This window comes from Rhinolophus sinicus, chromosome X (assembly GCF_036562045.2).
Source record: "Rhinolophus sinicus isolate RSC01 chromosome X, ASM3656204v1, whole genome shotgun sequence".
NCBI classification, from domain to species: domain Eukaryota; kingdom Metazoa; phylum Chordata; class Mammalia; order Chiroptera; family Rhinolophidae; genus Rhinolophus; species Rhinolophus sinicus.
In genome coordinates, this window is record NC_133768.1 from 7,878,086 (window position 1) to 7,893,535 (window position 15,450).

Below are 15,450 nucleotides of genomic sequence, written 5' to 3' on the forward strand. Positions count from 1 at the left end.
ATTTTTTTCAGGTGTTCATATTAATATCCACGCAAAAAAACAATTTAAATAGTTAGGTACTTTTAAAAAAACTGATTGGTATTACTGAAATAAATGCCACATATTTTCAATTTTTGAATATTCTAATAATCAGGTCATTTTAAGACCGCAGCGTTAAGTAGGAAAAACTCTATGGATCTAATTTCAACTGAAGTGAAAGTTGTAGACCTAGGTAATTAGTTGGTTTTGAATCATTTTACTTGATCATTGTTTTCATGATGCACAGATTCAATTGGAATAATACTAAGTATATTATTTGGTATATGTTAAGTTTAGAAACTAAATAGCTACCATCAGAACTGTGCATAGAGCAAGGCTTTTAGTTTTATTTTAATGAGGAAGAAAAAACTGCATAGTCAGCTACATGAGGCAGCGTCCAAACTTCCTCAGAGAAAAACAACAACCACAACAATGATTACCAGCCCTTCTTGTGGGGAGGGGAAAAGGCAAGCAGGGTTTGTAGGAATCTGTTTCTCAGCTCTGAGGACAAGCTTCTGGACCTGTCCATAATAGAAACAACAGCTGTCTGTCGCTTACATCTTCTTCACACATACTCCAACTCACAAGGACTGTGGTAATTTGCTTGAGGGATAATTTGCCTCAAACTGTAGTAATATATTTCTAAACTATTCAGGCTCAAGCTTCCCAGGATATAAAAAGGGTATTTGTGTGGATATATGTATGTATATATACATACATATATATATATATATATATATATATATATATATATATGAACAGGGGGTGTCAAAAAATGTATACATATGACTTGTGTTCATCTTTTGTTATCGGTATATATTATTACAATTTTAATACATTTTTTTCCTTTCTTAAAATGTGTATTTTTTTATATTTTGGCACCCTGTGTGTGTGTATACATATGTGTGTGAGTGTGTGTGTGTGTATACCTCGCCATACAAATATCCAAGTCAATTCTAAAAGTAACAGAATGGAACCGGGAGTAAGAAGTAACATTTGCCAAATCAGGCTGTGTGAGCCAGCTGATTCCTTGAAAATGCTGAAGAAGTGGCACCTATTCTTTCTGACTCTGGGACAGGTTCTTCGTTTTCTCTTTCTCGTTAGAACAATCGCTGAGTAACAAATAGAGAATCTAAAGTTCTTCACGACTAATGCAAACTTTCATTTCTCTCATTTCAGTGGAACTGCTTTCCCCTTATCTCACGCTGTCTGGCACTTAATGTCGGTACAACTTGGTGTATCAGTGGTGGCTTTAGTCCTCACATCCCTAGTTACAAAACAGGTGAAACGTGCAATGGCAAACATTCTCACAGGAAATAATTTGGAATTTTCCAGAAAGGCCCAATTTTCTCCTACCCCCATGCAGTTGTACCCCCAAACTAATCAAATTTAGATACACATGCTTTAAAATATGATCATCCTCTAAATGAATGCATTCCTATATGGAGTACAGTGTCTGCCTGTACATATGTTTTAAGTCAGATGCTCAAAGCGATGCTAATCAAGTTTGGGAAAAGTAAGATTATGCTATGGCTACCAGCCCTTTGTGCAGAAAACAGCGCCTTTCTCATACATTAGGCAGCGACAATGCAGGATGTCCCCAGAATCGCTAACCAATTTCCCTTCCTTCCAACAGCGGCACTTTAATAAAGCAATTACAGTAGCATCTCAGAGTAGAAGAAAAAAATGAGCCTTACCAGTTTCTCCTACCGTAGAAGGAAAACAAGCCCCCAGCTGCTCTGGGTTGCTTAGCGTCACTTCACTGAGGGGGACCACGAAAGCTAAAGTCTTCCTTCCCTTGGTTTGCTTTCTCCCCAGCAGCCTCTCCCAGGCTTTTTCTCACAAAGCACTCCTATTCTCTAATCCCCTCACAGGGAAAACCCGCGGACAAACCAAATGACTTCTGCAGAAGCGCCTCTCCTGGGGAGCAGGAGGGGAGGGGGAGGGGGGGCTGCTAGCATTAATTCCTGCGAGGCCAGTCCTCAGAGAGGCTTCGAACCGGCCCTCTGCGCTCCTCAGCGTCAGGACACAAAGTCCCACGCCCGGGACAGGATGGTCCCGGCAGGGCACAGAGATGCGCATCTGCTCCTTTTGCACCTCCCAATCGCCAGTCTATTTCTCAGGGATGGGAAAGGCGGCTCAGCCTAAAACTTCAGCCGAGTTCCATACCCCTTTATACTCCCTCCCAGAACGGAATAATTTCAAACAAGTTACGGAGCATTCAGCTAGAAGCTGCCCAATTTTACCTAGCACTTTAAGAGCCCTTGACAATTTCCAGCAGCTGTTTGTTTTGAATGTATCCCCAAACTGAAAATAAACCAAAACCATCAGATACGAAAAACATGGATCTACATGCTCTATCAAAGGTCTTGAAAAATTCCTGTTTTTACAAAACTGCCTCTTTAGAAGATCATGTTTTTAAGATAGTAAATTGCTAAGTTGAAGGCATGATCTTTCTAAAGTGTATCTCATCTTCTCAGAGGACAGGGTTCACCCCCTTGTATGTCAACAATATTCACACCTTAAAAATCGAAATCCCCTTCTAACTTGAAACAAATATCTTATGTGTATTTCAGATATGCTATAATCAATCTGGAATTTCCCCCCTTTCCCCTCGAAGGTTTAAAAAGAAGACTTACCTTTTGAGTGCGTCATTTAAAACCCCGAAATGAATAAATCAAAGAGGAGACAAGCAGATGGCACAGTTCTAGATTTTGCAATGAGAGCTGTTTGCCTTGGAGTCATTATTTCTAAGGCGATGCTGCTGGGCCTTTGAAACAGAATGAATCAGCTTCACACCACCAGCTCCACTACACACTAACACTTCAGAATGCCCAAACTGGGGCATGCCGCCTCTTTTCTGTAGTGACCCTGAATAGAATCAGAGGTGACGGTTTGATGGATGAGTTGCCCAAGAGACAATGTAATCTGTGACATCATGGTTCTGGCTGCACCCCCAACCCCAGGCCTCCATCCAGTCTCTCCTTTCAGGAAAGAAAATTGTCTCTGCTTGGTGACAACGCCATCTCAATAGCAAAAATGAGCCTGGGGCGCATAACAAATGCTGTAACTTATCTGTCCTTCTTAACTTCAATTTTTCTGACTCCCCTTTGATGGGGTAAGGGAAGTAGGTTGAGATATGAATGTACTCAGTAGAGAATTCAGACAAGACCAAACAAAAGTGCACATCTCAATATTCTAAAAGTTTATCACCTGACAACAAAATCATAACCTTCAAAAGGAACATTCTGGTTTTTTAAAATATCACTATTAAACACCTGCACGATACTGATGTAATTCTGTTACACACAATTTACAATAAAATTATATGTAAGCAACAGCAAAGATATTTAAGTATCTATATACTTTTGGACTTAACTGGAAATCATTTAATATAACATTTTTCTTGATTGTAAAAGACTTTCCTTTTTCTCATTATCAATTAATACATAGCTCTTGAATCAACAACCTTGGTCATTTTGCTTGATTCTATGTCGTAGTTGTTCTCTGTACCAGTATGCACCACTAGTCTTAACATTTAAAATAACACTTGGTTGGGGCTGGCCCGGTGGCTCAGGCTGTTAGAGCTCCGTGCTCCTAATTCCGAAGGCTGCCAGTTCTATTCCCACATGGGCCAGTGGGCTCTCAACCACAAGGTTGCCGGAGTCCCACAAGGGATGGTGAGCTGTGCGCTGCCCCCCCTGCAACTAGAAAACATGGCAACTGGACCTGGAGCTGAGCTGTGCCCTCCACAACTAAGATTGAAAGGACAATGACTTGGGAAAAAAGGCCTGGAAGTACACACTGTTCCCCAATAAAGTCCTGTTCTTCTTCCCAATAAAATCTTTATAAAAATAAAAAAATAACACTTGGTTAATCCATTTGAACTGTGAATACAAACTTACTTGCAAATAAAAGCTCTAATATCTTTACAACTCTCATCATCACCTCTATCTTTTTTACCTATTTAAATCTCAGATGTTCAGTACAAGGAGAATAAAAAATCCAGAGATGATATCTCTATCATCTATATCCATTATCGTCATCAATATCTCTCTATATCATCTATCTATCTATCTATCTATCTATCTATCTATCTATCTATCTATCTATAATTGATAGCTCTATCTACATAAAAATAAAAAAAATTACACGGCAAAACCCTGCCTAAGCCACGTCAAAACAAATGATGAATGAGGACAGAGCACCTATCTCCTTCATGTTTAACGAGTGCCTAACCTTTGGAAAGAGAAAAACCTACCACCCCCAAAAAAATTAGTCAATGGCTATGAAACAGAGAAGACAGATAATTGGTTGATAAGTGTATGGAAAGATGTTCTTTGTCACTTGCAGTAAAATCAATGCAAATTAAAACTACACTGAGATACCATTTCTTGCCTAACAGAGTACGCTAAATTCACAGGTCTGGCCCCATACACCATTGGTGAGGCTCTGGGGAAACAGGTACTCTCATAAGTTGCTGGTGGGAGTACAAAATACTACCACAAATACGGAGGAGATTTAGCAGTAAATAATATTTACAGATGCCTCTACCCTTCCACCCAGCAATACCACTTCTAGGCATCTTCCTCAGAATCGACAGTAAAGCATAAAATGTCACACCTTCAAGCAAAATAATGGAAACCACACAAATTCCCAGCAGAAGACTCATTAATCTACAGGACATCTACACAGTAAAGTACTATGTAGCTACAGAAAAGAATGCCAGTTCTCTGTGTACTAATATGGACAAATGCTCAAGTAATCAAAACAAAGTATAGAAGAGGGCATGGGGCTGGGAAAAATAAGGACAGTGCAGTGGAAGGACTAAAAGTCTATATATGTACGTGCCTGTATTTGCAAAAAAGGGAACTCTGGAAGGATGAACAAGAATCCAATAAAAATAGTTTCTTATAGTGAGAGGGAATGAATGGGGCTGAAAGAGTAGAAAGGGACGTGAGATTCCTCTGTGTTTATTCATCCTTTCATGTCAGGGGCTGGCAAACTATGGACTGAGACCAAAAAGGCCCACTGATTTTGTAAATAAAGTTTCATTAGAACACAGCCACACCCATTCATTGCATATTGGCCATGGCTACTTTCGTGCTTCAGTGGCAGAGCTGAGACGTTGCAGTTGCAGTTGTGGGTTGCGTAGCCCACAAAGTCAAAAATGTTTACTCTCTGGCCCTTTACAAAAAACGTTTGGTGACCCCTACTCTGTGCGATGAATTTTAGCATAGTGCGAGAGACAGTCTTAAGAAGATGGGATAGATGTCCCTGGTTTCTACTTTAAAAGATGTTAACTTAAGTTCAGAATACTTGTGTTCAAGTGCTGGTTGTCTCTGTCCTATTATTTAAACTTCTCTAGACTTGCTTTCACCATCTGCAAAGTGAGGACCCCTTGGCTTTGCTATGAAGATTAAATAAAACAATGAAAACAAATATGGAAGCATCACGTAAACTTGAAACTACTATACTAACCTTAGATATTATTATTATTATATGGGAAGGTGACAAGTAATACACAGACACATACACATTCACACATAATTAGTAAAGATAATTGATATTAGAATAGCCATGACACTTAAAAAAACTGTAGCACTTAACATGAAAACATTGCCTTTAAACTTTTCTCCACCTAACATTTTTAGGTAATAATTACATCAGCTATGGACACATGGTAACTCTCCGCTCTCATCTGTTCTCCACAACCAGTTAAGCCATTGCATCTGGTCCTCTGACAATATTGACTCAGGGGTAAAACCCTACTCAGGACGAGGTCTTCAGAATGCACTAGAATTATTTAGTCATCAGAAAGCTCTAGAAACTTTTAGACTTGAAGATATCTTTAAGTTTTTGCAGTTAAAATGCATCTAATAAAGGTCACCTTATTATGAAGTATGGTATGTGAAATGATGAAGTACATTAGGGTTCCACCTGGGGAGTATATGCGACAAATATGTAATCAGACTTAAGTGAGAGATTCACCCTCAAAATTCATATTTACATAATCACCTTGTCTTCTTAATTTAAATATTTGAATGCATTATCTTGAATTTAACAGTCAGAACTTCTTTTTGATAGAAATAGGAATGGTTTTTCCCTTAGTCAGTGATCTTTCATTTTCAGTTAATAAATTTCTAGTGATTGATTTTACCAAAGTACTTTAAATTTAACTATTTCTAAACCATATATATCTGTGAGCCTCTAAACTACATTAAAGTGAACTGTCCCAAACTTGCATCAAAATCACCTAGAATATGCATATCCTTAGACGTGCACTTCTATTTTTGGGAATAATATTGAGGAAATAATGCTGCACATACCATTATGTTCAGATATATTTTAATGGTGTTGATTTGCTAATATAAATATCACTTGCACACACATATATATGTATACACACACACACACACACATATGCTTATATTAGCAAAGCAACAACAACATTAAAACTCTAGTAACAATGGGAATGTCCAAAAATAAAATAAAAAAGGCTACAAAAGTCATGATATGGTCATTCAAAGGAATATTGCTATTTCTGTTATCTACTGCTCTGTAACAAACCACCTGGAAACTTAGTGGCTTAAGCCACATGCATTTTGCTCATAAATCTGTGATTTTAGAAGGGTTCAGCTGCTGTGGCTTAACGGGTGGAGGCTGGAGTCATCCAAAGACTCACTCATCCCACAGCTGGCAGTTGATGCTGGCTGTTGCCTGAGACCTTAGCTAGGGCTGTTGGCTAGAACACCTACACACAGCCTCTCCTGTGTGGTGTCGGCTTCCTCATAACCTGGTGACTGTGTTCTAAAGGTGAGTGTCCCAAGAGAGGGATAGGCAGAAGCCCTATCACCTTTTACAATCTCTCTTGGAAGTCATGTCTCCACATCACCTCTGATAAATTGAGGCAGTCATAAAACTTCACTCAGGTTCAGGGTGAGGGGACAGAGACTCCACTTCTATGGGGCATGACAAGGTTCAGAAAGTGAGGTGGGTGAATGGAAAGGTTGTCGCCATTTCGGAAACTACAATTTGCCATAATTATGCAGCCATTAAAATGACATAACAGATCCGAATGTATTGACATAGAAAGACATTCAAATGATAGTGAATGCTGAGTTGACAGAATAGCAAATATGGTGCCATCCAGTAGAAATAACACTAACATATAATAGATACTCAACATGTATTGAATAAATCTTTGTATAAAAATGAATTATGTGTTATGTTTGTGACTATACTGAAAACATTCTAAGAAAAGCTACATGAAAATGTGAACATTGGTTATATTTCTGTGACAGGATCGCAGTTTTAGTGAATTTCTAATATTCTTATAATGAACGTTCACAGAAAATTAAAAGGTATTTCAAAACGAACCTCAGAGGACAATAATCTGAGTTGATTGTCAGAAAGGTTGACCTAATTTTTTTTTTTAGATAATTGAGAGCTAATTAGAATGCTCCCCAGCAAAGCACTTTTTCCTTTCTGCTTATTGGAAGAATTTATTGTTTAGCTACCTATAAGCATCCAATTGATATAAACTATTTAAGGGATACAAAAAGAAAAACTTTGTCTTTCATTTGTAACAAAAAGAGCACTAGCAACATAAAATACATTTTAAGAAAAAAGAAGATATGCCATTAAAATAAATACAATTGCTCTCCAAATTACTCATGGGTAAGAATAATATTCTCATATTAATCACTGAAGTAGTAGGATATAGTTAAATGGGGACCAGGACATCAGAAAAGAAAAACTATGGGTACCTTTCCCTGAACATTCATATTTTTAAAAATGTGTGAAAATACAACTTATTTTTGGAAGCAAAATTGCTAACTTCTCATATAACAAATAGTTTGAAAGTGCTGTTCAGCCAAGATTTTAGAAACGATACATGGACAAATTTGAATGTAGAATTTCCTCTTGAGGTAAGAGAACTATAGTCAAGAGTGTCAAATTTGGGTTATTTGATGAAGCTGGATTAAACAAATAAACCTGATCGAATGAGAGTCATTTGTGTGACACTAGGAAAATATAGTTTTAACTGAATTCATAAACTGGTTTAAAAGTAATCAGCTTTTAATAAATTTTGCCATGTTTGTATTCAACAGTAGTCATTTCCTTTTACTTGACCCCAATTGAAATCTCTAATACTTTATGCTACAGCTCTTCCTTCGACCCTTGAAAGGTCACTCCTCTGAAAGAATGCCCGGGTAAATTCAGCCCTGATTCTCTAGAAACAAAAAGAGTTCCACTGTCAACTCTTAATGACAAAATCATTAACATCCTGAATAAATACAGTTCCTCTGTTGCCGGAAGCTACTTGACTCTGGTCCTCGTCTGGACTTGGATCATTATTCACTTGAAGCATGTACACGTGCACACACACATACATTTTATTCAGCCAAGGAGTCAATCATTCAATCATAAACTTACTCTCTCAGAAGCAAGTACTACTCTATGATGTCACATGTGTTGTAGGAGTGTGGAATACCAAGGCCCAGCCTTTCTGGAAGGCTGCCACATTCTCTGCAGAAGAGGAGCTGCACTTCATCTTTCTAAAAAAATGTTTGTTTGTAAGTTAATTGCTTTAAGTAACAATGCTCAATGACAAAATGTGGATATTAATAAATCTAAGAAAAAAGTCACTTATAATTAAAAATCGAAGTGATAACCACTATCTATGACAGCTTGATTTGATACACATATAGATAAATCAGGTCTTATATACAATAAGACCGGGTCTTATATTCATTTTTGCTCCAAAAGATGCATTAGAGCTGATGGTCCGGCTAGGTCTTATTTTCGGGGAAACATGGTAGAACATTCAACTAGTTGAATTGCATATGTATACATTTTTACATCATATCTTTTTAAAAGTGTCATTATTTTTTAATCTTTAACAACTTTATTCAGGTATAGTTTATATATCATAAAATTCATCCATTTTAAATGACTTTTAGTAAATTTACCAAGTTGTGCAAGCATCACAAAATTTAGTTTTAGAACATTTGTTTACAGTTTATTCCCATTCCTAACCTTAGCTCCAGGCAACTACTTCCTGTGTCCATAGATTGATCTTTTCTGGACATTTCATATAAATGGAATCATACAATATGTGGTCTTTTGTGTGTGGCTTCTTTCACTAAATAAACTGTTTTTGAGCGCCAATCATGTGGTAACATATATCATTACCCCATTGGTTTTTATTGCTGAATAGTATTGGTAGCTCTTCCTCAAACCTAGCATTAAAAACATTCAGGTTTAACCACTTCTTTGGGTCTTCATTTCTTTATGAAGGCTCCTGTGTCATGTAAAACTTACATTAAATACATGTGTATGTTTTTCTCTTGTTAATATGTTGTGTTTTTTTTTTTGTTGTTGTTACAGAGGCCCCAGCTGAGAACTTAGAAAAGTAGAAGATAAAGATATTTTTCCTCTTCTCCAAGGGTATTTACATTTGGTGGATTCATTCCACAAATAATTATCAAGTATCTATTATGTGCTAGTTCACTGTCCTAGATGATGAGCTCACATTAGCGCACAGGAAAGACAGAGCCGTTTCTGCCTTCACTGCGGTTGTAGTCTCCAGAGTTGGTATAGAGATTGTTTTAGGCTGAAGACATTCGAGATTCAACAGATACAGACAGAAGTCTTCCCAGTGCTTCCCTTATCTGACTAAAAGCAGCAACTTCTGAGAAATCAGGACAGCCATAAATTCCCTCTTCGGGGTGCTTTCTACTCCTACGAGAGAGACCAAGAGGAAACCTACCATACATCCCCTCTTGGGGAGAGTTTCCAGGTCACAAAAGCAGAAAGACTACTCGCCTCTGCACAAGTAAACATTATCATAAACTTTTCTTTACCTCCCATTTGTTCTCCTAAACACCCATTTGACTTTCCTAAAGAAATCTATGTGTTTTTCCCTCACATAGATGCTCTTCTCCTCAATCCATTTCCCTGCTGAGTTAGGTATTTCAGCCCCAAGTTCTAACCACCCCTTTGAGCTACTCATTACCGAGCACTCTCACGTGTTTGTGCATTGCACATATCAATAAACTTTGTTCCGTCACTAATCCGTCTGTTGTCAGCTTAAATTCGTAGGCCCCCAATCATTAAACCTAAGAGTGTAAGAGGAAAAGTTATTCCTCCCTAACAGGTTTTCCCCCCCAGAATGACCAACTTTTGTGAAGAATAAATAGGAATTCACCAGGTAGGGTGGGAGAGATGGTGGAGAGACTTGTACAAAGACCAAGAAATGAGAGAGAACAACACTTGGGGCGATGGAGTTGAAAGTTCATCGGGGCTGAAATGTGAATTTTATAAGGGAGAGTGAAGAAATAGATGCAGATGGAGAAATACGCAGGGGCTAGGGTGTGCTGTCCAATATGATAGTCACCAGTGTGGACGGAAAAGGGACCACAGGTTAAACCTGACAAGCTCAGGAGACTGAAAACAACCACATAGGATGGCGGGAACATAAAAATTCCTAACTCAAGTGGGCCATGGCTGGAAGTCACATCTTTCGCCTATAGCTTCCTTGACAAAGGTCAATCTTTACCTTATGTGAGCCTATTGTCTTTTTGCACCTACGATAACTGCCCTTGGAATGTCAGTAATCCCTTTTTTTCCGAGCAGAGCAGGAAACTACAGAATCCCTCATTATTATGCTTGGCTCCTTATTACCATCTCTGTGTGCTGTAAAAAGCCAACTATTGACTATCCTGTACCCACCTATGTGAAAGACGTACCTGTCTCTCCAATTTACTTTTATCCAATCCCAGAGATTTCCCCCCCCCTTTGTTTTCTCCCACCCCCTTAATCTATCTACCACCAATGGATTTCATGTAACCCTTCTCCTTTGATTCTATGTATAAAATAAGCTGCAAACCGCCATTTTGCAGAGCATTTTCTCAATCTGTTGAGACTTTGCTTCCCGTCAATTATTGTCAGTTTGGCTCAAATAAACTCTTATAAGCTTTCCTCCTCTTAGGCTTCCTTCTCTTGGATGTTTTCTCGTCAACACAGCACCATGTGGCTATTGACCACTTGAAATGTAGTGAGTCTGATTGAGATGTACTGTAAATGTAAGATTACACACCAGAGTTCAAAAACCTAGTGTGAAAAAAGAATGTTAAATATTTTAATAATTTTTAAAATACTGATTACATGTTGAAATGATAATAACTTGGATACATTGAATTAAATAAAAAATGTTAGAGTTGATTTCATCTATTTTTCTTTTATTTTTAATTTTGCTACCTGAACAAATTTAATTACATATGCACCTTGCATCATATTTCTATTGGCCAGTGCTCCTCTAGACCAGGGAGGGCCTGGAAAGCCGTTAGGATTTGTCTGTAGGACAATGATATATCCAAAAATAACACTGACTATGTAAGTGGTCTCTATCAACAATTTCACCTAACTACATCCTGGCTAATAATTGCATTGTCTGGAACAAACAGGAGGCTGACCTTTGTGGTAATCAATCCACGTAGTTTTCTGAAAACAGCTCTTTTGTGAAGTCATTACTAGAAATTCTCATCTACCTTTACTTTCTTGTACATTTGCTATCATCTCCCTCCATTTCAAGGAACATAGGGTACAGGGACACTCGTAGGTTCCCCAAACCATGTGTTCCATTTATAAAAGAATTGGGAGATTGGAGACTCCATTTATTTCAGAAGTCTACCAGGTGGTTTTGCTTTTTAGTTACAAAAAAACCTATTTCCTCCAAGAAATAGAAACAATGGATTAACAGGGATACTCTCAGTGGGTGAGAACGCTGATTTTATTCTACAAAGGGACACCACTGCCAGCTCTTAATGGCTTTCTAATGAGCCATCCAAGGATCAACATTCAAAGGACAGGATCCCAGACCACCAGGGGGCATTCCCTAAACTCAAATTACCAGTCCGAACAAAACCAAAAGAAACACCGAGAGAAAATTTAAAAGGTTGCAGCAGGGGAATTTGGAAGTAAGAATTGTCTTTCAGTTAGCAGGAGCTTTCAAAATAAGGAGAAAGAGATGATTTATACAGGGCTGCCCATGTGCACTCACCACTGACTTTTTTATCCCCCTGAAAAATCCACTTTAAGTCTAAAAAAAAGAAAGAAAAGCTCAAATATCTTTACTGATGGATGATTCAGTGTGTTTGTTTAAAAACACATGAAACTCTTATGAATTGAGTGAAGGCTTTGGTTTCTTCCTAAATATCTGGTGTGGTGTCTGCGAGTGCCCTGTGGTGGTGGTTTGTTCTTGGAGCCACGGTTCTCGGGAGGCAGGGGGTGATGCACACGGACACATGTTGCATAGTGATGTAAAGAAGGTTTTCTCCATCTTGGTACTACTGACATTTGGGGTTGTTGTGGGGGTGTCCCGAGCATCATGGGATGCTGAGCAGCATCTTTGGAGTCTACCCATCAGATGCCAGTAGCACTTCCCATGTCTCAGTTGGGACAACCAAAAATGTCTCCGGACTTTGCCAAATGGCCCCTGGAGGGCAGAATTGCCTTCCTCTCTTCTTGAGAACCACGGATGTAATCCCTTAAAATAAAGTACTTATAGATACATAGACTTCGAAGTATTGCTGTGGTTTCCCCCGGTTGTTTCTTACCCCTAAGTGCCATGATGCATACCTTGATATGTGTGTTTATAAAATCTTACTAATTGGACAAGGATGGAGAGAACACGTTTTCCGCTGAGCCATGACCCTGTCAGGCAGGCTAATTTTAGTTGCCATCTGGAGGGACCATTAACTGGGAAGGTCACACACTGACTTTATGAAGTGGTGAGTCCTGCCCCCATCATAAATACACTCTTTGAATATGTTGAAGAACTGCCTAGATCTTTTCACCTAACATCGTGCAGTTTTTAGATAGACACTTGTATGTAGATTAGATAAAGTGACTAGCTTGGTACTTTATAATAAAATTTCACAGTCATGCAGATGAAAGGTAAATGTATCCTATGATGTAGCAAAAACTGTGATACTTTCCCTTATATTTAAAATATTTCATATCTCATGGACTGGAAAATATGAGTAAAGGAAAAGGATACAAATGAAATTTTAAGTTCTTTACATTGAGGAAGGTGAGATTTCAAATAATCGATCAAGGGGGGAAATCTTACCTAGTAGCAGGGCAAAGAAACAGGGAGGCAGCTTTGAGATAGCACAGGGAAAGAATTGGATTTGCGTCAGTGCTACTCTATGATGTGAAGTCTACGCGTGCAGTGGTAATACTCTTTTCCGACATCAGTGGGAAAAATGACTTTGTAGACTTTAGCTTTAGTTTTTTAATGCCACCTACAAACTTCTTTGAAATGATGAAGACAAAAAAGTCATCTCTCTAGATAACTACAGAGTAGCTTGCAAGCCTGAACACAAACCATTAAGAATGCAGTCCTGGAAACTCCTTTTTTAGAAAAAAAAAACGAAAACAAAAACAAAACCCCATAAAATCCAGAACAGGCAGACCATTAAGCTGGAAGAAGAAATTACTATAACCTCACAGGCAAGAAGAAAAGCAAATACTCACTCTACAGCAGCTGCTACTGTGGATGCAAGCAAAGGTTAGAGCAACAAGGCTGTTTTCTAACAAAGTGTGAATCCCATTAGTGCCAAAGTGTTATCCCCTTCTTAGTCTTTACATCTCAGTCAGAACAGATTTAGGATTTTAATTCCATCTGCATCTCAAGGCTGGTAAATAGGACCCATGGAGACGTGCAAAAATGGTGAAGCCATTCAAAAGGCATCTTCGCAGCCCGTGTAAGACTGACATACACACAATAGGCAGTGGCCAAAGGCTGGCCAAACACTCCTTTAGCATGCTTAGGTGGACAAAATAGGGAGCTGGCCTCCCCCAGTTTCCCAGCTTCTCCTGTGGCCCTTATTGTCTCTTCTCAAATACACAGTCATGCCATTCTGTGATTGTCCATTAGAAATGGAGCACTGGGAAAAGTTTCTTTGGGGAGCTCAGAATTTAAACTTGTTCCATTTAAAGAAGAAAGGGAGAGTAGAGGACATGCGGCAGCAGCTACAAAAGTAAAACATCTGGAAGTTATCGATGACTTGTTTGTGTGCCCAATACCAAGGTGATATACTAACTTTAATATTGTAGTTCAACGCCCATCAATTGTTTATCATAGCAGTTCATCTGCAAGAATCTATAATCCAAATCCTTGCATTTGTTTTTTTCTGTATCAACATAGTTCAAGTATGTCTCTTAAGCTAGATTGTGTCATTGAGCAGAACCAAATGAAATCACAAAATCAAGTTACCTAGTCTCATAAAGAAAAAATCCAATGTAAGAAAAACTCATAGCTTGGCAAAGCTTTTCAACATGGTTGCAATCAAGTCATTTTCCAATTGTGTAAGTAAATAACATTGACCACATGATGTAGTCTGCCAGAAGTACATGGTTGCTATGCTATTTTTTAAATTAAAGGTGTAAAGCTAAGTGTTCAAATTTGAAATGATCAAATTGGGGTTCAATATTGAAATTATTGAGCTGAATGTATACAGTGAATGCGTACGTTGCAGCTCTGTGTGTCTAAAACGAAGAGCATTCCTATCTTGAGGAAAAAACGTTTCTGATTCCCAACTGCACAAAACTGTACTCAGTTGCCAAGAACAAGGAAATAAAAAAAAAAAACAATCCACTGGAAATAACCTTTGGTTGTTCACATTAACATGGAAGACAACTGTGGTTCAGAAATTCCCCCTTTTTTAATTACAGCAAGTAAACTATTTTGCCAACTCTCTTTGGGAAGCTCAATTTTCATCCTAGCTGACAGGTCTGAAAATGAAGCTGTCAAGAGTCCTATGTTGAAATTGTTTTTCCAAAAAGAATGTTTATTATAGTATGTCTCCAAAAATTGTGGAGAATCTGTTCAGAAGGATACATCTTCAAATTGAGTTTGATGCATAGTTTAATTATTGAAAGTGAAGAAGATCCATATGATAAATTCTTTTAAATAATTCAAATCATACGTGTATATACATCAAGACTTATTTTAATTATCTTGCTTATTTGCCTTTAAGCACACACCGTTTTCAGAATCCATGACTAAGTTGAATAAATACCATTGTGTTTTTTCCCCAACATTCATTTAACCACAAGGAAAGTTCATTGATAGTTATCAAAAATTCTATTGGACAATTTACTATTTTCTGCATTTAATGAATGTTATGCACTGAATGTTTGTATCTCCCTCAGAGTCATATATTAAAGCCCTACCCACCAATGGGACTGTGTTTGGAGATGGGACCTCTGTGGACGTAATTAAAGTTAAATGAGGTCCTAAGGGTGGGGCCTGATCCAATAAGGTTAGTGTCCTTATATGAAGAAACACCAGAGAGCTTGCTCTCTCTCTCTAATGCATGCACTCAGGACAGGTCATGTGAGGACACAAAGAGAAGGCAG

General features: G+C 38.2%; 1 protein-coding gene across 3 annotated transcripts in view; it reads right to left on the bottom strand.

The window, feature by feature from the left end:
• MID1 (midline 1) overlaps nt 1-15,450 on the bottom strand; it is a 319,466-nt gene that overhangs the window by 194,205 nt on the left and 109,811 nt on the right. The window contains exon 1 of one of the 3 annotated variants that reach the window (XM_074323501.1): nt 2,658-2,779. The exons of 1 other annotated variant lie outside the window; for it this stretch is intronic. The gene's annotated coding sequence lies outside the window, so the exon portion shown is untranslated. Of the gene's footprint in view, nt 1-1,715; nt 1,848-2,657; nt 2,780-15,450 lie in introns of those variants that run through there. One more of the 3 variants, XM_019746335.2, reaches the window with a different exon arrangement.